General features: G+C 47.9%; 1 pseudogene; it reads right to left on the bottom strand.

Annotated features, from left to right (window-relative positions):
- LOC115462252 overlaps window positions 1-22,971 on the bottom strand; it is a 66,720-nt pseudogene that overhangs the window by 43,250 nt on the left and 499 nt on the right.

Below are 22,971 nucleotides of genomic sequence, written 5' to 3'. Positions count from 1 at the left end.
CTGATTGAGTGGGGAGGGCATCCCAGCCTATACCCCCCCCCCCCTGTAGTTGATCCTGTTTCCACATGGGTGTTCACCTCGTGTGTCACCTACTGTATTGCCTGTATTCCCCTGTTCCTCTGTTACCATGAAGATTTTGTTCAACATTAACCCTCTCCCCCTCCCTCCTCCCCCCTCCCCCCTACTACCCATTTCCCCCATATTCTTATTGGCACCTATAGTGCTTTACTTCCGTGCTTCCGACCAGAGATCCCTCTAGGCCAATCCTTACTTGTGTGTTATTTAACCCCTCCCCCCTCAGTTTACCTTATTAACTTTACAAACAGTATCAACATCTTCAAAACTTTGTAACTCTGCATCAAATAGTCACTGGTTTCCTCACCACTTCTGCTCTTCCTCTTACTTTTGTACCAGTCTCTCTTTTCTTGTCACCGCACTACTCAGGTTTTGCTCGACGTTCCCGGCCTTTCTTCCTCTAGCCGGTCCGCGAATGCTTGAGCGGCTTCCACCGTGTCACAAAATCTGACTGATCCATTGTGCTGGATTCTCAATTTTGCTGGGTATAGTAGACTGAACCTTATCTGCATTTTATGTAGTCTCCCACATATTTGCAAATATTGCTTGCGCTGGAGGGACACTTTGGTAGAATAGTCCTGAAAACACAGTATCTTATGTCCGTCCACCTCCAGCTTCCCTCCTTTCCGTAGAGCTATTAACACATCCATCTTATGTTGATAGTGTAGCATTCGCAATATGACCACTCTTGGCCATGTATTAGTCTCTCTTCTTGGACCCAACCGGTGTGCTCGTTCTATCTTAATTGGTCCCGCGGTACTTTGGTTAGTCAAAAGCTTGGTGAGCCATGGCTCCAAAAAGCCTCTCAGTTCCGCCTCTGGTATTGATTCTGGTATGCCTACCAGTCGAAGATTATTCCTTCGAGATCTATTCTCCAGGTCGTCCACTTTGTCTTCCAAGGTTGTCACCATTGCTTGTAAATGCTCGATGGATTTTGATGCCTCCTGCGTGGAGGTTTCCACCTCTCCCAGTCGCTGTTGAACCTCCTGGAACTCGTTGGTAAACGTGGTGATTCTTTGGTCCATTCCTTCAAGCTTGTCAATTATTTGCTGTAATTTATTGTTCATGGTTTCCTCCACCGCCATTTTTACCTCCGTGACAATTTCCGTGGCCCAGACAGAGCTCACTGTTGGTGACGGTGGGGAATTTTTGTCCGCCATCTTTGTACCCCCGTTCTTATTCTTCTCCGGCTCTCTTCTGGAGCTTCTGGTCGCCATACAGCAATGCACGGGGCAGCTACAGTCTATTCCACTGATTTAATACTGTTTTTGTTCCCGTTTCCCAGCTGCAGTGGGTTAACTCGGCTTGTTATTTGTGCTGGATACAGTTTTATTATTCTCGGTCTCTATGCTAAGTATTCCTCTATCTCTTTATTTTCAATTGGCACATGTTCATTTACAGGGATTGGTGCTGTGTTCCTTGCTCTTGTTTCCCCACGCTTCTCTTCCCATTATCTCTCCGCCATCTTCTCCTGATAGCACGTTACCTTATGCTCCTTTTTGCCTCACGCTCCTATCCGTCCTCCGCCGTGCTCTCATCCGGCTGCTCTTAGCTGCGATCCCAATTGCCCGCTCCCGAGCACATCAGCGACGTCGGCGAGACCTTTCTGTCTTTGATTCTCCAGGTCTCCCGCCCGTATCGAGCTAGGTGTTCCGCTCCCCGCGTCTCGCCGACCGCCTCCGGCCCCTGCTCCACGTGGTTGCAGTCGGGTGCGCGATCGCCGTTTTTCGCCGCGACGTCTTTGCCAAGCGGCTTCGCGGTTCCCAATTATGAGCCTGGGACTCTCCTCCGCAATATCCCGACCATTTTCTCTTGTTCTGGGGGTTTGGGCTGTTTTAATCAGTAGGATCTCTGGTCGTTGCCTGCAGGAGCTCACCTTTCCGCGGCCATCTTGGCTCGCAGCTCCACCGGAAGTCATATTCCACGTTTTAAAAATGGAGGATGGAAGACCAAATGACAGCTGGCATGGTTAAAAAGTGAGGTATAGGAAGCTATTAGAGCTAAAAGAAAATCCTTCAGAAAATGGAAGAAGGAACCGACTGAAAATAATAAGAAACAGCATAAGGAATGTCAAGTCAAATGCAAAGCGCTGATAAGGAAGGCAAAGAGGGACTTTGAAAAAAAGATTGCGTTGGGAGGCAAAAACACATACTAAAATTTTTTTTAGGTATATTAAAAGCAAGAAGCCGGCAAAAGAATCAGTTGGACCTCTAGATGACCGAGGAGTAAAAGGGGCGATCAGGGAAGACAAAGCCATAGTGGAGAGATTAAATGAATTCTTTGCTTCAGTCTACACCGAGGAAGATTTGGGGGAGTTACCCGTGCCAGAAATGGTATTCAAAGCTGACGAGTCGGAGAAACTGAATGAAATCTCTACGAACCTGGAGGATGTAATGGGGCAATTTGACAAATTGAAGAGTAGCAAATCTCCTGGACCAGATGGTATTCATCCCAGAGTACTGACAGAACTGAAAAATGAACTGGCGGAACTATTGTTAGCAATATATAAGGTAAAATTATGTATAATCATACCTGATAATTTTCTTTCCATTAATCATAGCTGATCAATCCATAGACTGGTGGGTTGTGTCCATCTACCAGCAGGTGGAGATAGAGAGCAAACTTTTGCCTCCCTATATGTGGTCATGTGCTGCCGGAAACTCCTCAGTATGTCGATATCAAAGCTCCATCCGCAGGACTCAGCACTTAGAGAATTACACCCACAAAGGGACACTCTGCCCAGCTCACCACCGCCGAAACGGGGGAGGGGAATTAACCCAGCTCATCCCCACACAAGTGGGGGAGGGGAATCCGTCCAGCTCATCCCCGCGGAGCGGGGGAGGGACACCACACCCGCCGATGCGGGGGGATCTGGCTTATCCTGCAACCGCAACCGCGGGAGGAGCTGACTGACCCCAACACCGCCGAAGCGGGAGGGGTACAAAGCTGCCCTACAGCCGCACGAAGCGGGAGGGAGTGCCGGCAGAATTTAAATCTCAATCCAGCCCCGTAAAACGGAGGGGAGAGGAATGCAGCAGCTCACTGTAACACAAACTCGTCTTAACTCTTGAAGAATCCAAGTGAAAAAACTTGAACACGAAGTCTTTCTGAAGTAACTGAAGACTAAACTTGAACCTGAAATGCAACCAGAATAAAAACAATACAGATATCTGGGAGGGGCTATGGATTGATCAGCTATGATTAATGGAAAGAAAATTATCAGGTATGATTATACATAATTTTACCTTCCATATCATCAAGCTGATCAATCCATAGACTGGTGGGATGTACCGAAGCAGTACTCACCCAGGGCGGGACATAGAAATCCCTGACCGCAACACTGAAGCTCCAAACCGGGCCTCCGCCCGAGCAGCCACAGTCAAGCGGTAATGCTTGGAGAATGTATGGGCCGAAGCCCAAGTTGCCGCCTTGCATATCTCTTCCAAGGAGACGGAACCGGCCTCTGCCATCGAGGCCGCCTGAGCTCTTGTGGAGTGAGCCTTCAGCTGGACAGGCGGCACCTTCCTCGCGGCCACATAAGCCGCTGCAATGGCTTCCTTGACCCATCTTGCCACTGTAGGCTTAGCAGCCTGCAGACCCTTACGAGGACCTGTAAACAGGACAAACAGATGATCCGATTTCCGGAAATCATTGGTCACTTCCAAGTATCTGATGATGACTCGTCTCACATCTAGATATTTAAGAGCAGAGTACTCCTCTGGGTAGTCCTCCCTACGAAAGGAAGGGAGACAGAGCTGCTGATTCACATGGAAGCGAGAAACAATCTTGGGCAGAAAGGAAGGCACTGTGCGAATAGTCACTCCTGCCTCAGTGAACTGCAGAAAAGGCTCTCGACACGAGAGCGCCTGGAGCTCGGAAACTCTTCTGGCTGAAGTGATAGCCACCAAAAAGACTGCTTTCAACGTCAGGTCTTTCAGAGATGCCCTCGACAAGGGTTCAAACGGCGGCTTCTGCAATGCTCTCAGCACCAGGTTGAGATTCCACGCAGGCACCACTGAGTGCAGAGGAGGGCGCAGGTGATTAACTCCCTTGAGAAAGCGCACCACATCTGGCTGCGAAGCCAGGGAAGCACCCTTCAGGCGGCCCCTGAAGCAAGCCAGAGCCGCTACCTGGACTTTAAGGGAACTGAGCGACAGGCCTTTCTCCAGACCTTCTTGCAGGAACGCCAACACTGAAGAAATTGGAGCAGTGAAGGGAGAAAGTGAGCCTGCTTCACACCACGCTGCAAAGGTACGCCAAACCCTGGCGTAAGCAGTAGAAGTAGAGCGCTTCCTCGCTCTCAGCATAGTGGCGATGACTTTGTCTGAGAAGCCCTTCTTCCTCAGATGCTGCCGCTCAATAGCCAGGCCGTAAGACCAAAGGGGGAGGGATCCTCCATCACCACGGGACCCTGATGCAACAGGCCCTGCTCCACTGGCAGCCGCAGAGGATCGTCGACTGAGAGCCTGATCAAGTCCGCATACCAGGGACGTCTGGGCCAATCCGGACCCACCAGGATTATCCTGCCGGGATGCTTTGCCACCCGGTCTAGCACCCTGCCCAACATGGGCCAGGGCGGGAACACATAGAGGAGCTCTTGTGTCGGCCACTGTTGGAGAAGAGCATCTACTCCCAGAGATCGAGGGTCCCGTCCTCTGCTGAAAAAACGCGGCACTTGGCAATTGGCCGATGACGCCATCAGATCTAGGCTCGGCTGGCCCCAGCGCTTCGTGATGTCCAAGAACGCCTGAGCCGATAGTTGCCACTCTCCGGGCTCCAAGGTATGGCGACTGAGAAAGTCCGCCTTGACATTCATGACTCCAGCAATGTGGGCCGCTGACAGCTGTTCCAGGTTCGCTTCCGCCCACTGACATAGAGCCATGGCCTCCTTGGCTAGAGGGGCGCTCTTGGTACCTCCCTGGCGGTTGACATAGGCCACAGCCGTGGCATTGTCCGACAGGACCCGTACCGGCTTCCACACCAGTACCGGGATGAACTCCAAAAGCGCCAACCGAATGGCTCTGAGTTCTAGGAGGTTGATAGACCACTTTGCTTCTGCCGGAGACCAAAGACCCTGCGCTGTCCTTCCCAAGCAGTGGGCTCCCCAGCCCAACAACGAGGCGTCCGTCGTGACGACAATCCACTCTGGGGTCACCAGAGGCATTCCCGCAGACAACTTGTCTGTCTGCATCCACCAGCTCAGCGCCTTGCGCACTGCTGGATCCAAGGGAAGGCGCCCAGCATAATCCTCCGAGATCGGAGTCCAGCGCTGCAGCAGGGAGTGTTGAAGTGGTCTCATATGAGCCCTGGCCCAGGGCACTACTTCCATCGTGGCCGTCATAGAGCCCAACAGCTGCACATAGTCCCAAGCCCGAAGAGGAGAGGCTACTAGGAACTGGTTCACTTGAGCCTGAAGTTTGACAATCCGATTGTCTGGCAGGAACACTCTGCCCACTTGGGTGTTGAATCGAACTCCCAGATACTCCAGGGACTGAGTCGGGCGCAGCTGGCTCTTCTCCCAGTTGATGATCCATCCCAGGGAGCTCAAAAGAGCAACTACCCGGTCCACAGCTTTGCCGCACTCTGCATAAGAGGGGGCTCGGATCAACCAGTCGTCCAGATAAGGATGGACTTGTACTCCTTCCTTCCGCAGGAAGGCCGCTATGACCACCATTACTTTGGAAAAGGTCCGCGGAGCAGTAGCCAACCCGAACGGGAGGGCTCTGAACTGGAAGTGTCGTCCCAGGACTGCAAAACGCAGAAAGCGTTGATGAGGAGGCCAGATGGGAATGTGCAAATATGCTTCCTTGATGTCCAAGGATGCCAGGTACTCCCCTGCCTTCACTGCCGCTATAACAGAGCGGAGAGTCTCCATGCGAAAGTGCCTCACTTTCAAGGCCCGATTGACCCCTTTGAGGTCGAGGATAGGCCGGACAGAACCTCCTTTCTTTGGTACCACAAAGTAAATGGAGTAACGCCCCTTGCCAAGCTGACTTTCTGGCACCGGAACGACCGCACCCAGGCGGATCAGATTGTCCAAAGTCTGCTGCACTGCCACAGCTTTGACCGGAGACTTGCAGGGAGAGAGTACAAACCCGTCTCTTAAGGGTCGGCAGAACTCTAGCTTGTAGCGGTCTCTGATGACATCCAGCACCCAAGCGTCTGAAGTTATTGTGGTCCACTCGCCCAGAAACGAGGACAGCCGTCCTCCAATCTGCACTGGGGCGTGGACCAAGACCCCGTCCTTGGGTACGAGACCCTGGGGGAGGACCGGAGGGAGCACCTCCGGGACGGCGGTCTCTGCGAAAGGAACGCTGCTTGGGGGAGAAATTTCTCTTGAAGTAAGAGGGGGCAGAGGAACCCGACTTGCCCGGGCGGTACCGACGGGCTTCCTGAAACCGTCCTCTGGAGGAACCGGGACGAGCACTAGCCCGAGCCCTGACCTCTGGTAACTTCTTGCCCTTAGACGTGCCAAGATCGGTCACGATTTTGTCCAGCTCGACCCCAAAGAGCAGCTTGCCTTTAAAAGGCAATCTAGCCAGGCGGGATTTAGAGGCGTGGTCCGCAGACCAATGTTTCAGCCAAAGCCACCGCCGCGCAGAGACTGTCTGAGCCATGCCTTTAGCTGAGGCTCTCAAGACATCATACAGCAAGTCTGCCAAATAGGCTAAGCCCGATTCCAGGGCCGGCCAATCAGCCCTCAAGGAATGATCCGAGGGGGAAGCCCGCTGCACCATAGTCAGGCACGCCCTGGCCACATAGGAGCCGCAAACTGAGGCCTGCAAACTTAAAGCAGCCGCCTCAAAAGACGACCTTAAGGCCGCCTCCAATCTCCTGTCTTGGGCGTCCTTTAGGGCCGTGCCACCTTCCACCGGCAAAGCCGTTTTCTTAGTCACCGCAGTGATTAAAGAATCCACGGTAGGCCACAGATAGGCCTCACGTTCACTCACAGCCAAAGGATAGAGGCGGGACATAGCCCTAGCCACTTTAAGGCTCGCTTCTGGGACATCCCATTGAGCCGAAATTAAGGTGTGCATGGCATCATGCACGTGGAAGGTTCTAGGCGGGCGCTTCGTCCCCAGCATAATGGCAGAGCCAACAGGGGCTGAGGGAGAGACGTCCTCCGGAGAGGAAATCTTCAAAGTGTCCATGGCCTGTAACAACAGGTTGGGCAAATCCTCTGGGCGAAAAAGCCGCGCTGCAGAGGGGTCATCCGCTCCATCCGAGCGGGGATCCGCCTCCTCCAAGGAATCCGCAAAGGACCGTTGGGAGACCTCAGACACGCTGCCCTCATCTACATCGGAGGAGACAAAGTCCTCCAAGGCCTGGTAATCAACCCGAGGGCGTTTACCTCTGGGAACCTCAACCTCTTTACCAGACGAGGGAGCAGGGGCAGCGTTGTGCATGAGGAAGGCCTGATGCAGCAGCAAAACAAACTCGGGGGAGAAACCCCCCAGACTGTGCACTTCCGCAGCCTGGGCAACAGCCCTAGGCGCACTCTCAACCGGCGCTCGCAATAGCGGGGGAGAGACATGCTGCGCATCCAAGATGGCGTCCGGCGCGAAACTCCGCGAAGGAGCCGCACGGGAAGAACGGCTCTTGACATTAGCCGCTTCTGAGCCGTCGCCCAAATTAAGGGCGTTCATGGCATTAATGTCTCCAACCTCAAGGGCGGCCCAAGAAGAAGCCGTCCGAGCCGCGTGGCCGGCCAAGATGGCGGAGGCGAGGAGCGGGGGATGGGCGTTTATGGCGGGAAAAACCGCCACGCCGGAGGAAGGACCGGGACATTCATCGGTCACGAAACTGTCACCCAACCAGGGCGAATCAGACTTCAAAACCCCCGCATCCCCTCTAGAAGCGCTCGAGCGACCCGGGGAGCGACCCTTTGCGCCCTCGCCCTCCGACGCCATATGCCACGAGGAGAAGAATCGGGGAACCCCCTGCCCGCAATAAAAAGGTAAAAATTACCTGCTGTCCGCTCCGAGTTGTAACGACCTGGTGTCCCAGTGAGTAGCTGCAATAGACGCTTAAATAAACGTCGAAATAAACGCCTTTAAAGACGTTCAAAATTTTTTTTTTTTTTTTTTTTTAAACGGAGCCAGCGGGAGGGGGGAGAAAAGGAGGGACCTGGCACCACCAGGTTTGCACTTGCTCAAAAGAGCCCTCAACCCCAGGCACTCAACAAAACCTAAAAATTAGGCTTGGAGGCCTAGCCAGAGCTGCTGCTGTGTGTGACCACCACCTGCTGAGATAGAGAACATACTGAGGAGTTTCCGGCAGCACATGACCACATATAGGGAGGCAAAAGTTTGCTCTCTATCTCCACCTGCTGGTAGATGGACACAACCCACCAGTCTATGGATTGATCAGCTTGATGATATGGAATTTATCTTTAAAATTGAGTGTGGTACCAGAAGATTGGAGGGTAGCCCATGTAACGCCAATATTTAAAAAAGGTTCCAGAGGACAGCTTAAGGTTCGGTGCCAGGAAAATGGTAGAGACTATTATAAAGGACAAAATTACAGAGCACATTCAAAAGCATGGATTAATAAGACAAAGCCAACATGGATTTAGTGAAGGAAAATCTTGCCTCACCAATCTATTACATTTCTTTGAAGGGGTGAACAAACATGTGGATAAAGGCGAGCCAGTTGATATTGTGTATCTGGATTTTCAAAAGGCGTTTGACAAAGTACCTCATGAAAGACTCCAGAGGAAAATGGAGAGTCATGGGATAGGAGGAAGTGTCCTATTGTGGATTATAGCTACGTAATGCAAGGTTCCATGTTAGGAGTCACCGACCAAGAAAGGGATCTCGGAGTCGTTGTTGATGATATGTTGAAACCCTCTGCTCATTGTTCTGTGGCAGCTAAGAAAGCAAATAGAATGTTAGGAAAGGAATGGAAAACAAAAATGAGGACGTTATAATGCCTTTGTATCGCTCCATGGTGCGACTCCATTCTCTTCTGTTCTACAATTCACCCTTTCGACAATGTTAACTCCCTAATCCCTAATTGGTCTGTCTTGAATAGACTGTAAGCTCTGATGAGCAGGGACTGTCTCTTCAAGTTGAAGTGTACAGTGCTGTGTACGTCTAGTAACCCTACAGAAATGATACGTAGTAGTACTAGTAGTAATAGCAATGCTGCTCAATTACACACCCCGGCAGTATCTGCTTTGCAGAGAGGATTATGGCTTCTTATCCTTACCAGCTCTGAATTCCTAAATAATCCCGGCTGATTTTATTAAGATGTGCAGGAGGAATTTTATACTTACTTGTTACAGGAGGGTAAGTCTGTTCAGACATCTCTGATTTAGGAGGATCCATCAAGGGGAGATCTTCCTCTTGTTTAACACCGAGTGAGATCACAGACGTTACAACTGGAAGGTCTGTTAAGAGAAAATACATTAGAAGGAGTCATCAAAGATACAATAATACTAAATAAGGAAATGGACCTTAAATCTCTAAACGCCTGGAGACTTTGATCTGAAAATTCAGAGCCCTTCAAACCCAAAACATTTACTTACTCTTAATGAGATCATCTGGGTTTTCTTTTTCCTCCCACTCAAAATGTTGAGGGAAATAATTCTCGTCTTTGTTCTTAATCTTGAAAATGACATCAGGATTAACAACTGAATAACCTGTAAGTAAGCAGGAAAATAGCATTTAAATAAAAATGTATAAGCCCTGGGGAGGTTCCATCTGCTTCCTGTTGTGAACAAGCAGTGCATGAAAGTGTGTGTGTGTACATACAGGACTAAGTTCTGTATATTGAGCCAAAAAAATGATGCTGATAAAAATTGGAGCTAAACGCTATTCTATAAACAGTTCTCAGAGTTAGGCGCTGTTGATAGAATAGTGTTTTGCGCCGGGATCTGCGACCAATTTTGGGTGTAAGGATTTACGCCCACTGAAACCTGGTTTATATTCTTACACAGAAGTTGTAGACGGAGCTCCGGAGCTAGGCAGCCATTTCGGACGGTGACGTCACTTCCTCCGTCCTGATTTATATTCTTACACAGAAATTGTAGTTCTCAGGAAAAAAGGTCAAAATTTTGTTGTACAGAAAAGGGAGACAGACTGCAGCTGGTCTTGTATGAAGCCTCCAGTTTAAAGTAAACATTTTATCTTTTGCAACAGAAGCCAGGTCTCAATTTCAGGTGCCCAAGGGACCTGGGACCTGGGATTTTTCCAGCTCTGATAAAATAACAGCACCCATTCCATTAATGTGCCTGTGTGGTAGATGATAAAAAAAGACATAACTACCTTGTGAGATGAGGATGTCATGAACCTCCTTGATGACCTTCTTGTACAGCTCCTTCTGCCATTCTCTCAGAAAGTTCCAGTCCACTTCCAAGAAATAAGCAGCGACATCCTTGAACAAGGCCTAGAACAACAGACAAGACACCGTCAGTCATAGTTTCATTATATTGTTTACCTTGTTGGGTAGACTGGATGGACCGTGCAGGTCTTTATCCGCCGTCATCTACTATGCTACTATGTTTTTGTTTTCTCCAGAACTTCGGATCCTTAAATGTGAAGGACGAAAACTGGAAAGGAGATGGCGCAAATCTCACCTGGATGAAGACAGGCTAAACTGCAGGAAGCACATGGCAAAGGACCGCCAAGCCGTAACAGCAACCAAAAAACAGTATTTCTCTCAATGCATTGCACAGGCTGCCAATTCAACCAAGCAGCTGTTCAGTATAGTAAACAGCCTACTGCAACCCCCACAACAAAACCAGCCTGCCCAGTCTAAACTCACAACGAGTTTGAAGAAAATTAAAAGACGAACACACACTCAATGCATAGAAACAGACACAAAGAAAATATAAATACGCAATAAGACAAATCAAAAGGACATACTATAAAACTAAAATAGGGCCAGACTTCAAAGACACGAAGAAACTTTACCAACTTGTGAACAAGCTACTAGATACCACAGCGGTCACTGCTACCAATATAGACATCCCCTCCGCAGACAAACTCGCTAACTACTTCAATGAAAAAATTATAAACCTACGCAAAACGCTACCCCAGGTCAATACTGATACCGATAACTTCATTAATAGCTTGGATCCAAACCCTGAAGAACACCCAGCCGACCGAATTTGGTCAAACTTCACACTCCTCACCATCGAAAGTCACCCAGGCGATCAAAAGGTTCTCCAGCACCCACTGCAAACTGGACACCTGCCCCAGATACCTACTAAAATCTGCCCCGGACCGCTTCTTAACAGACCTCACATCCCACCTAAACTACCTGCTCCAACAAGGTCTTTTCCCAGAGGAACATGGTAACATCCTACTCACCCCAACCCAAAAGACACCAAAAATAAAAAATAACCGAACTTACCAACTACCGCCCAATTGCATCTATTTCTCTAGCAGTCAAGCTGATGGACAGCATGGTGACCAAACAGATCACTGACTACATGGTCAAGTTCTCAATACTACATGAATCACAATCGGGATTCCGCCCCTTCCATAGTACCGAAACTGTGCTAGTCACTCTCCTGGCCAAATTCAAGCAAGAAATAGCCACAGGTAAAAGCATACTCCTCCTCCAATTCGACATGGTCAACCACAATATACTACTAAAACTCTTAGACTACTTCGGGATTGCTGGAAATATACTTAACTGGATCAAGGGTTTTCTAACCACCAGAACATACCAAGTGAAATCAGACCTAAACATATCACCACCTTGGAAAGCAGACTGTGGTGCACCCAGTGCTTATTTTGTAGAAAAAAAGGTGCCGGTACTCATTATGGGCAGGGTCACCACATATGACTCCACCCCTATGATAGCCACACCCACATTTGCCACACCCCTTATACCAGCTATGGCGCATGTAAACAGACATAATTGAAAATATTTTACTAGTATAGAACAAAATAACGTGATTTTTTCCATTATAAATAATTTCTGTAAGCTGTAACAGCTCCAGTATACCCAGTGCAAAATAAGACAGCAGATGTAAATTCTCAAATTGGACATATTCCAAACACTAAAATGAAAATAAAATGATTTTTTCTATCTTTGTTGTCCGGTGACTGTTTTTCTTTCCATATTGGTCCCAGTCTCTGATTCTGCTGCTCTCTATCTGTTCCCTTAACTCCGTTTCCAGGGCTTCCCTTCCATTTATTTCTTTACTTTCCGCCTTTCTTCTTCATTTTTTGTCCTACATCCGTAAGTAAAAGCTGGGTCCTCCGCAGACTTGACTGCCAAGTGGATCCAGCTTCTGCCTATTTTCTTCATCCATGTGCAGTTTTTCTCCTCTCTTCCTTTTCCCTCATCTCATCTCTCACTCTTCCCTTCCCACCATCCATGTAAAGCATTTCTTCTCTCTCCCTTCCCTATCCTCCATCCATGTCCTGCAACTCTCTTCTCTCCCCTGCCCCCCCTCCAGCCATCCATACCCACCCAGCAATTCCCTTGACTCCCCTGCCCCCCCTGCAGGCATCCATACCCACCCATCAATTCCCTTCTCTCCCCTGAATCCCTCAAGGCATCCATACCCACCCAGCGATTCCCTTGGCTCCCCTGTCCCCCCTCCAGGCATCCATACCAACCCAGCAATTCCCTTGGCTCCCCTGCCCCCCCCTCCAGCCATCCATACCCACCCAGCGATTCCCTTCTCTCCCCTGCCCCCCCTCCAGCCATCCATACCCACCCAGCGATTCCCTTGGCTCCCCTGCCCCCCCTCCAGGCATCCATACCCACCCAGCGATTCCCTTCGCTCCCCTGCCTCCCCTCCAGCCATCCATACCCACCCAGCGATTCCTTTCGCTCCTCTGCCTCCCCTCCAGCCATCCATACACACCCAGCGATTCCCTTCGCTCCCCTGCCCCCCCTCCAGGCATCCATACCCACCCAGCGATTCCCTAGGCTCCCCTGCCCCCCTCTCCAGGCATCCATACCCACCCAGCGATTCCCATGGCTCCCCTGCCCCCCTCCAGGCATCCATACCCACCCAGCAATTCCCTTGGCTCCCCTGCCCCCCTCCAGGCATCCATACCCCCCCCGCGATTCCCTTGGCTCCCCTGCCCCCCCTCCAGGCATCCATACCCACCCAGCAATTCCCTTCTCTCCCCTGCCCCCCCCCCTCCAGGCATCCATACCCACCCAGCGATTCCCTTGGCTCCCCTGCCCCCCCTCCAGGCAACCATACCCACCCAGCGATTCCCTTGGCTCCCCTGCCCCCCCTCCAGCCATCCATACCCACCCAGCGATTCTCCTCGCTCCCCTGCTCCGTCGTAGCAGCCACAGCGAAAAGCCGTCTGTCTCTAGCCTTAGCCTTCCCTTCGTTTCCAGTCAGTGTCCCGCCTTCGCGGAAAGAGGAAATGATGTCAGAAGAAGGCGGGACATTGACTGGAAACAAAGGGAAGGCTAGAGACAGACGGCCTTTCGCTGCGGCTGCTGCGGAGGAAAATAATGAACGATGATTTAAACCCCCCAAAGTGCGGGAGATGAGGTAAGCATGGCTTGTGGCGCCCTCCTGCCATGCTTACCTCACTCACCGCCGGCTCGCCTGCCACAACAACCGGCTCGCAAGAGCTCTTGTGAGCCGGCTCCAGCACACCACGCCCCTGGGGGACTGAGAGGAAGTGCAGGGCAAAAAAAAAGGTGCCGGTACGCCGTACCGTTGCGTACCGGCACAAAAAAAGCACTGGGTGTACCTCAAGGATCACCACTATCACCGGAGTGGAGGAGTGGCCTAGTGGTTAGGGTGGTGGACTCTGGTCCTGGGGAACTGAGGAACTAAGTTCGATTCCCACTTCAAGCACAGGAAGCTCCTTGTGACTCTGGGGAAGTCACTTAACCCTCCATTGCACCAGGTACAAATAAGTACCTGTATATAATATGTAAGCCGCATTGAGCCTGCCATGAGTGGGAAAGAGCGGGGTACAAATTTTAAAAAAAATAAAATACATTTTATTCAACATAATGATGATCCCACTGGCCAAATCCTTATCTAAGCAAGGCCTCAACCCATTCATCTATGCAGACGATGTCACTATATACATTCCCTTCAGACACGATCTAACAGAATTCATCAACAAAATCAAACTTGGATTGAACATCATGGACTCATGGGCAAACGCTTTTCAACTGAAACTGAGCACAGAAAAAACACACTGCCTCATTCTCATCTCAACACAACATGTACAAACCCACAACTTTAACCACTCCAGAACACACCCTCCCTATCTCAGGCAACTTGAAAATACTTGCCGTCATACTCGACCGCAACCTTACACTCGAGAACCAAGTGAACTCCACAATAAAGAAAATGTTCCACTCAATGTGGAAACTTAAACGAGTAAAACCTTTCGTCCCGAGGGAATCATTTCGTAACCTAATACAATCAATGGTACTAAGCCATGCAGACTACTGCAACGGAATCTATGCGGGATGCAAAGAACAACTCACAAAGAAACTTCAGACCGCTCAAAACACAGCAGCTAGGCTGATATTTGGCAAATCGCAATTTGAAAGTGCCAAACCCCTCCAAGAAAAGCTGCATTGCCTTCCAATCAAAGAACGCATTACCTTCAAAATCTGCACCCTGGTCAACAAAATTATCTACGGCCAAGCCCCAGGCTACAAGACAGACCTCATAGACCTACCACTCAGAAACATAGCCAGATCATCTCGAACATACCTAACCTCCACTACCCAAACTGCAAAGGACTTAATTACAAAGCAGTCTATTCATCCAGCTTCTCCTACATAAGCATACAAATATGGAACGCATTGCCAAAAGCTGTGAAAACGACATAGACCATCTAAACTTCAAGAAATCATTAAAAACCAACCTATTCAAAAAGGCATACCCCACCGACCCAACATAACCACCTACCTACACACTGCAACAAAGCAAAACCAAAGATCGTAATGGACACTATACAACCTTCCTCTCCTCGATCCCATTGTACCTGAAACACATGTACCTTTATTTGACTATATCACCTTGTATTTGTTTCTCTACCGGACTTGGCGAATGCCATAACGGTACTATGTAAGCCACATTGAGTCTCCAAATAGGTGGGAAAATGTGGGATACAAATGTAACAAATAAATAAATAAAATAAAAATAAACTGAACTGCAATGATTTTGCTGCATACTTTGCCACCTTTCGTTAGGCTGGGACTGCTGTGAAAGAACAAGCTGTGTGTCCCAAGTGCTCGTCAGGGACGTCCTTCTAAAGTGTCTAACATGGACGTCCTTCAAGGACGTCCCTGACGAGCACTTGGCTTTCTTTTTTCTCCTCCGACGACGCCCCCACCTGAGGTCGCTGCCACTCCCCCCTCCCCCTGCATTGAAATGACAGCTTCCCGCAGCCCCGGCCTCCACCATCCTCCGCTCCCCCTGAGATCGCCACCGACGCCGCTCCCCCGCCCCCTCCGTCTGCCACCGGGCCGAGCCCTCACAGTGCCTCTCACCTCCGAGTGAAGGCGCTGCAGCAGGCAACAGCTGATCGGTTCCCATCGGACTTCCCTACTTTCCTCCCTGGCTATCATTGGAGCCAGTCTAATCATTGGTTCTGTTTCTTGTTTATTCCTAAATGAACCTACTACTACTACTACTATTAGCATTTCTATAGCGCTACAAGGCGTACGCAGCGCTGCACAAACACAGAAGAAAGACAGTCCCTGCTCAAAGAGCTTACAATCTAATAGACAAAAAATAAATAAAGTAAGCAAATCAAATCAATTAATGTGAACGGGAAGGAAGAGAGGAGGGTAGGTGGAGGCGAGTGGTTACAAGTGGTTACGAGTCAAAAGCAATGTTAAAGAGGTGGGCTTTCAGTCTAGATTTAAAGGTGGCCAAGGATGGGGCAAGACGTAGGGGCTCAGGAAGTTTATTCCAGGCGTAGGGTGGAGCGAGACAGAAGGCGCGAAGTCTGGAGTTGGCAGTAGTGGAGAAGGGAACAGATAAGAAGGATTTATCCATGGAGCGGAGTGCACGGGAAGGGTGTAGGGAAGGACGACTGTGGAGAGATACTGAGGAGCAGCAGAGTGAGTACATTTATAGGTTAGTAGAAGAAGTTTGAAGAGGATGCGAAAACGGATAGGGAGCCAGTGAAGGGTCTTGAGGAGAGGGGTAGTATGAGTAAAGCAACCCTGGCAGAAGACGAGACGCGCAGCAGAGTTTTGAACCGACTGGAGGGGGGAGAGGTGACTAAGTGGGAGGCCAGCAAGAAGCAGATTGCAGTAGTCTAAACGAGAGGTGACAAGGGTGTGGATGAGGGTTTTGGTAGAGTGCTCGGAAAGAAAGGGGCAGATTTTACGGATGTTGTAAAGAAACGACAGGTCTTGGCAATCTGCTGGATATGAGCAGAGAAGGAGAGAGAAGAGTCAAAGATGACCCCAAGGTTTTGAGCTGAGGAGACAGGGAGAATGAGAGAGCCATCAACAGAAATAGAAAACGGGGGGAGCGGGGAGGTGGGTTTGGGGGGGAAAATGAGAAGCTCGGTTTTGGTCATATTTAATGATAAGATCAACGATAAGACTAGCTCAAATGATAGCGTTGGCGCTCATATAAATATTGAGCAAAGTGTGATCTCTTGGAGATCGGTCAACGCTTGGAAGCATTGAGGTCCAATTGGATAAGTTTATCAAGTTGAGTATCAGCTGGGAGGAAAATACTCAAATACCAACTGGAAGATATAGTAAGGGATTGAATTTAAACCAGTGGTTCCCGTAATTTAGATTGTGTTGAGTAACAAAAGTAGTATACCATGCCATACTTTGTATTGTTGTTTAAATATTTTTACTGCTCTAATTGCCTATTGCTCATGTTTGATTTATTCTTACTGTACACCGCCTTGAGTGAATTCCTTCAAAATGCGGTAAATAAATCCTAATAAATAAATAAATAACAGACTTTGATATAAGACCTCAGTCAGTAAGATCAAAGCTCCAGTACATTATAGTATGAAGTATATAGTACGAGTTCTGTTCCCTTAAATCTCCAATATTTTGAACAGACTTCCTGGTCTTTACACTGGAAATCTCTCATGTTGACTGATTTAGCAGTTGGAAGGAGGAGGCAGCAACAACAACTGAAGAGGTGGGAGATAAAGAGGTTGTGGATTAGTGTAGCTAAGGTTGGAGAAAGAACAGGAGATGGCATGACGTCAGAAAGCTGAAGCCGGTTTAGCCCAACAGCCGCCATATTGGTACACGGAAAACAAAGCAAACAGTCAGCTGCTGTATCCTTGTTATTGTTATTTTATCTCAGTTATATTTAGAAACATGACGGTGTGTGCAGCATATGTACACAGAGGAATTGTCACAACGGAATAAGCTTTCATCAGTTAGAGTAGTAAGTTGTCCAAAATCACTATCACTGTGTCATTTTGAGGGTTTGTATTGGTGCTGAGATTTTTCACCTAGTAAAGGGCCACCAAAATAGACATCATGTATGAGAATCAGGTGATCAACATTCAGAGTTTTTTTTAATTTCTAAGTGCAAAGGGTTTTTCAAACTTAATAAGGGGGTGGTGGCTTGCCTGAGGCAATAGTGTGAGGTGGAGCTACCCTCTGCCGTTGTCAACTTACAGAGGGAGGAGCCCTCCTGTGAGGGAGAGTCGGTGCCAATTCCAACAGGCACCCTATTGGACACCTGCAGATATCAAGGGTCCTGTTGCCTTGAAAAGATTTGTACCACAGGTGTGAGGCCGCAGGGCATGCCAAAAGGGGCGTGTTGTAAGGTACACACCCTGCCCCTTCGGAGTTTTGACTCTATACTATAATTCTCAAAGGGGAAGCGTAAAGTGAAGCCGAAGACAGCGACTCCAAGTGTCCTGGGTCCTATGGACAAACACCTGATTTCTTCTGGACCATCAATTAATCAAGTATTATCTCCCCTTGGAGCTTCTTTGAGCTCACTGGAGCAGACCCTACCTCTCCCTCCCTTTGCCTGTCATATAAGGCTTCCCAGGTGGTGCCCCTTCCTCAGGCTGGAGGTTCACTTGGAAGAAGCAGTTTCATCATTAACTTTTGTCAAGTTGCCAACAGCTATTCAGGCACCTACCCCAATTCAGCAGCCTTCAGCTATTCAGGACCAGCAGGAAATGACGTTAAGAGATTTGTGGGATTCAATTCAGCATATGGAGAGTATGTTCAATTCCACTGTTTCTCAGATTGCAGTTTTTCTCAAATGGTGGTAAATAAATTGGAGAATGTAGATTCTAATATGCAATGTTTTGATACGAGCGTATTTAATGTTGAGAAGCAAATAGAATGTTAGGTATTTATTAGGAAAGGAATGGAAATGAAAATAAGAATGTTATAATGCCTTTCTATCACTCCACAGTGCGACTGCACCTCAAATACTGTGTGCAATTCTGGTCACCGCATCTCAAAAAAGATACAGCGGAATCAGAAAATTTACCGAGAAAGGTGATGAAAAAGATAACAGGGATGTACGACTCCCCTATAAGGAAAGGCTAAAGCGGCTAAGGCTCTTCAGCTTGGAGAAGAGGCAGCTGAGGGGAGATATGACAGAGGTCAATAAATAATGAGTGGAATGGAATTGGTGGACGTGAATCGCTTGTTTACTCTTTCTCAAAATACTACGACTAGGGGACACACAATGAAACTATTAAGTAGTAAATTGAAATCAAAGAAAATATTTCAAAACTCTGGAATTCATTGAAAGAAAATGTGGTAAACGCAGTTACCTTAGCAAGGTTTTAAAAAAGGTTTGGCTAACTTCCTAAAAGAAAAAAGTCCAAAAGCCATTATTAAGATGGACTTAGGTAAAATCCACTGCTTATTTCAAGGATAAGCACATACAATCTATTTTACTGTTTGGGGATCTTGCCAGGTACTTGTAAATTGGTTTGGCCACTGTTGGAAAATAGGATACTGGGCATGAGGGACCTTCAGTCTGTCCCAATCTGGCAACACTTTCCTCCTACTACTACTATTATTATTATTACATTTGTACCCCACATTATCCCACCTTTTTGCAGGCTCAATGTGGCTTACAGAGTAAGGTTATGATAAAGTCAGTACATGATTTAAATTCAGTAGATCATAAGTTGAGGTAAAAGAGGATTTAGATGGGCGGATGTTGGGTAGGTTGTGTGAGAAGTGTTTTAGGTGTGCTTGGGTGGTTTGGGGGATGATTTGTGTCATTGAGGGTGACTTTGTAAGCTTTGTTAAAGAGGTGTGTTTTCAGAGCTTTGCGGAAGCTGGTTAGATTGTTCATGGTTTTCAGGGCCTTGGGTAACGCATTCCAAAACTGTGTGCTTTTCTATGCAAAGGTCGTAGCATAAGCCTGTTTGTATTTCACCTCCTTTGCAGCTGGGAAATTCAGATTGAGGAATTTGCGGGCCGATCTTTTGGCATTTCTGGGCGGTAGGTCCACTAGGTTTAGCATATAGAGTGGGCCGTCTGCGTGAATGATTTTGTGCACGGTTGTGCAGATCTTGAACTCAATACGTTCCTTGAGTAGTAGCCAATGTAGTTTCTCTCTTAGGGGCTTCGCACTTTCATATTTAGGTTTTCCAAAGATGAGTCTGGCTGCCGTGTTTTGGGTTGTTTGGAGTTTTTTAATGGTCTGTTCTTTACAGCCTGCGTACAGAGAGTTGCAGTAGTCCAAGTGGCTTATTACTAGTGACTGTACCAGGGTGCGAAAGACATTTCTTGGGATAAAGGTTTAATTCTTTGAGTTTCCACATCGATTGGAACATTTTTTTCATTGTGTTCTTCACGTGGGTATCGAGTGTGAGGTTTCGATCCATGGTGACTCCAAGAATTTTCAGATTTTCTGAGATAGGAAGTGTGCAGTGAGGTGTGGTTATAGTGGAGTAACTGTTTGTGTTGTATTGGGAGGTGAGAACTAGGCATTGGGTTTTTTCTGCATTGAGCTTTAACCGGAATGAGTCCGCCCAAGAGTGCATGATCTGGAAGCTCTGGTTGATCTCGTTGGTTATTTCATTTAAGTCACTCTTAAATGGATGTAGATTGTGACGTCATCGACATATATGTAGGGGTTAAGGTTTTGATTGGCCAAGAGTTTGGCTAGTGGTATCATCATTAGGTGAAGATTGTGGGTGAAAGGAGGGATCCTTGAGGGACTCCACATTCTGGTGTCCAAGGCGGTGATCTGGTAGTATTCATTATAACTTGGTAGGATCTAGTGGTGAGGAATCCTTTAAACCATTTGAGAACTTGGCCTCCGATTCCGAAGTATTCTAGTATGTGTAGTAGTATTCCATGATCCACCATGTCGAAGGCACTGGACATGTCGAATTGTAATACGAGTATGTTCTTGCCGGTTGCAATTGTTTTTTTGAAGGAGTTCATTGCGGACACTAGTATGGTTTCAGTGCTATGATTTGAACAGAATCCCGACTGTGACTCGTGTAGAATTGAGTGTTTGGTCAGGTAATCTGTGAGCTGCTTCGTCACTATGCCTTCCATCAACTTTGTAATGAGTGGGATTGAGGTGACTGGTCGGTAGTTGGTTAAGTCCATTGTGCTTTTCTTGGCATCGTTTGGCAACGGAGTTAGTATGTTTCCAATTTCCGTGGGGAAGAGACCATGTAGGAGTCTATAGTTTAATTTGGTTCGTGAGGTCTTTTTTTAATTGTTTGGGTGCAGCTCTTATTAGGCTGGTAGGGCAAATGTCGAGTTTGCACTGAGATTTGGCATATTTTTTGAGCCAGTGTGTGAGTTCATCTACTGAAATTAGGTCAAAATTGGTCCATGATCGATCAGCTGGGTATTCCCTGGGTATTGGGTCTAGGCATTCAAGGATGCTTGAATATTCAATGGTGTTACTTAGTATCATGCATCTGAGCTTTGCAATTTTTTCATTGAAATACTTTGCTAGGTTGGCTGCCGATGGGGTGTCTGTGTTGTTCGAGGTGACTCGTGTGGTGTTTAGGAGATTGTTTACGAGTGAAAGCGTTTGTGTGTGTCCTTGTAATCTGGTCCTATTATGGTTTTGTAATACGTTCTTTTGGTATGTCTGATGCTGTATTTGTATTTTTCTTTGTAATTGTTTCCATTCTTTAGTGTGTGTTCATCTTTTTTTTGCTCCATGCTCTTTCTATGGCAACATTCATGTGCATTTTCCCCTCTGCCTTCTCTTCTACACTCACACACACACTTTCCTTCTATCCATGTGCAGAATAGTCTCCTCTCCCATTCCTTCCTTCCTTTCATTTGCTTTCCAACTCCCCTTCTCTTCCATGTGCATTTCTCCTCTCCTCTTTCTTTTCCTTCATGTGGATCTCCCACTTCACTTCCCTTCCATCATATGCAGAATCTTCTCTATGCCTTCCATTCATGTGCAGCTTCTGGCCCCCACCCTGTTCCCCCCTAGGGGTCCCACATGCCTTCCTACCTCCCACTGTCCCCCTCCTCAAAGGCCTACAGATTTGTAGCATTAGCAGGTAGGGTTGGCACTGCAGTCTTGCTCTCAACAGCTGGCCTGAAGCTTTCCCCTTGCTGCCTCCTTCTCACATGGCAACAGAGCTTCACTGGACATGGACAAATACGGAGAGAGAAGAGAAGAGAAGAGAAAGCAGGAAAAACTGGACAGAAATATTTTCCTGTTAGTGCTGGAACCCTGTGTGCAAGAGGAGACAGAATCATTTCTTACCTTATCAGGAACCAGGGCAGACATTTCCCGCTGGTTTCCCCTCTGAATAGATTGAAGCTGGAGATTTCCCCTTTTCCTGGACAGATGAATAAAACAGGAGGAGGTTGAGCTGATTCCAGGTCTCAGATAAATTCCCTCTACAGATCTGAGACTGGGTCTTGCAGGGATTCCAGGACCCAGAGACAGAAAGGTTTTGCTTTGTTCTCAGTCTTTCCTCTTGCAGCTCTGTGCAGACACTAGACCAAAGAACAGACAGAGGAGCATGTTCAGAGCTCCTCCCCTGGTGTGGTCAAGGAGACGGAACAGACAGAGCATGTTTCAGAGCTCCTCCCCCTGGTGTGGTCAAGGAGGACGGCATGATGTGAAAAGGCTGAAGCCACTTCATCCAAGGAAGTTTTCATTCTCTCAAATGCAGCCACCGTCATCTTTGTACACCCAAAACAACGTACTTGACAGGATGATAAGCTCTGCCTACTAACTTCAGGTCACATAATGGGTCATGCACGCTCCTTGGGTGAGGTGTTCTGGGATTTCCTACCTCCTTAAAGTGCATCTGTGTAGAGCAAGGAGGGTTAAATAACAGCAGTGGAAGTGAGCCTATCTAGTCCACTATAGCAAGAAAGCCAGTTTCCCCTTCCCAGCGCAGCCGTCATCCTCATTCACTCAAAAACAAAGCAAGCAAACCTAGGAGCTGCTGCTCCACATTGTCGTTTTTTAATTGTTGTTCCATCTGAAACAAGTCTAAAGCTGTTTCAACTGGATAGACAGTGCCTTAAAACAAGGAGGAGTGGCCTAGTGGTTAGCAGTGGTGGACTTTGGTCTTGAGGAACTGGGTTCGATTCCCACTTCAGGCACAGGCAGCTCCTTGTGACTCTGGGCAAGTCACTTAACCCTCCATTGCCCCATGTAAGCCGCATTGAGCCTGCCATGAGTGGGAAAGTGCAGGGTACAAATAAAATAAAAAAAGGTGGAGGACAAAAGGGTTTTGTTTCTTACTGGACAGCTTTTTAATTTATTTGAAAGCTTCCCATCTGTAGATATGAATATCCTGAAATCAACTGAATATCACTAAAACAGCTTTAAAAATTATAATAGCTGGTAGAAACAGCAATTTTAAACTCTGTATTTTGTGCTCATTTTTCTACACTAAAAACTAAATAAATATGTAACGGGTCCGAAAATCAGGAGACGAAAGACAAATTGGTTCCAAAACAAAGCAGCTTTTTATGCTAGCAATGCACAGCAACGAGTACAATCTCAGA

Source organism: Microcaecilia unicolor, chromosome 2 (assembly GCF_901765095.1).
Source record: "Microcaecilia unicolor chromosome 2, aMicUni1.1, whole genome shotgun sequence".
In the NCBI taxonomy this organism is placed as follows: Eukaryota; Metazoa; Chordata; class Amphibia; order Gymnophiona; family Siphonopidae; genus Microcaecilia; species Microcaecilia unicolor.
This window is presented reverse-complemented; position numbering and strand designations above follow the sequence as displayed.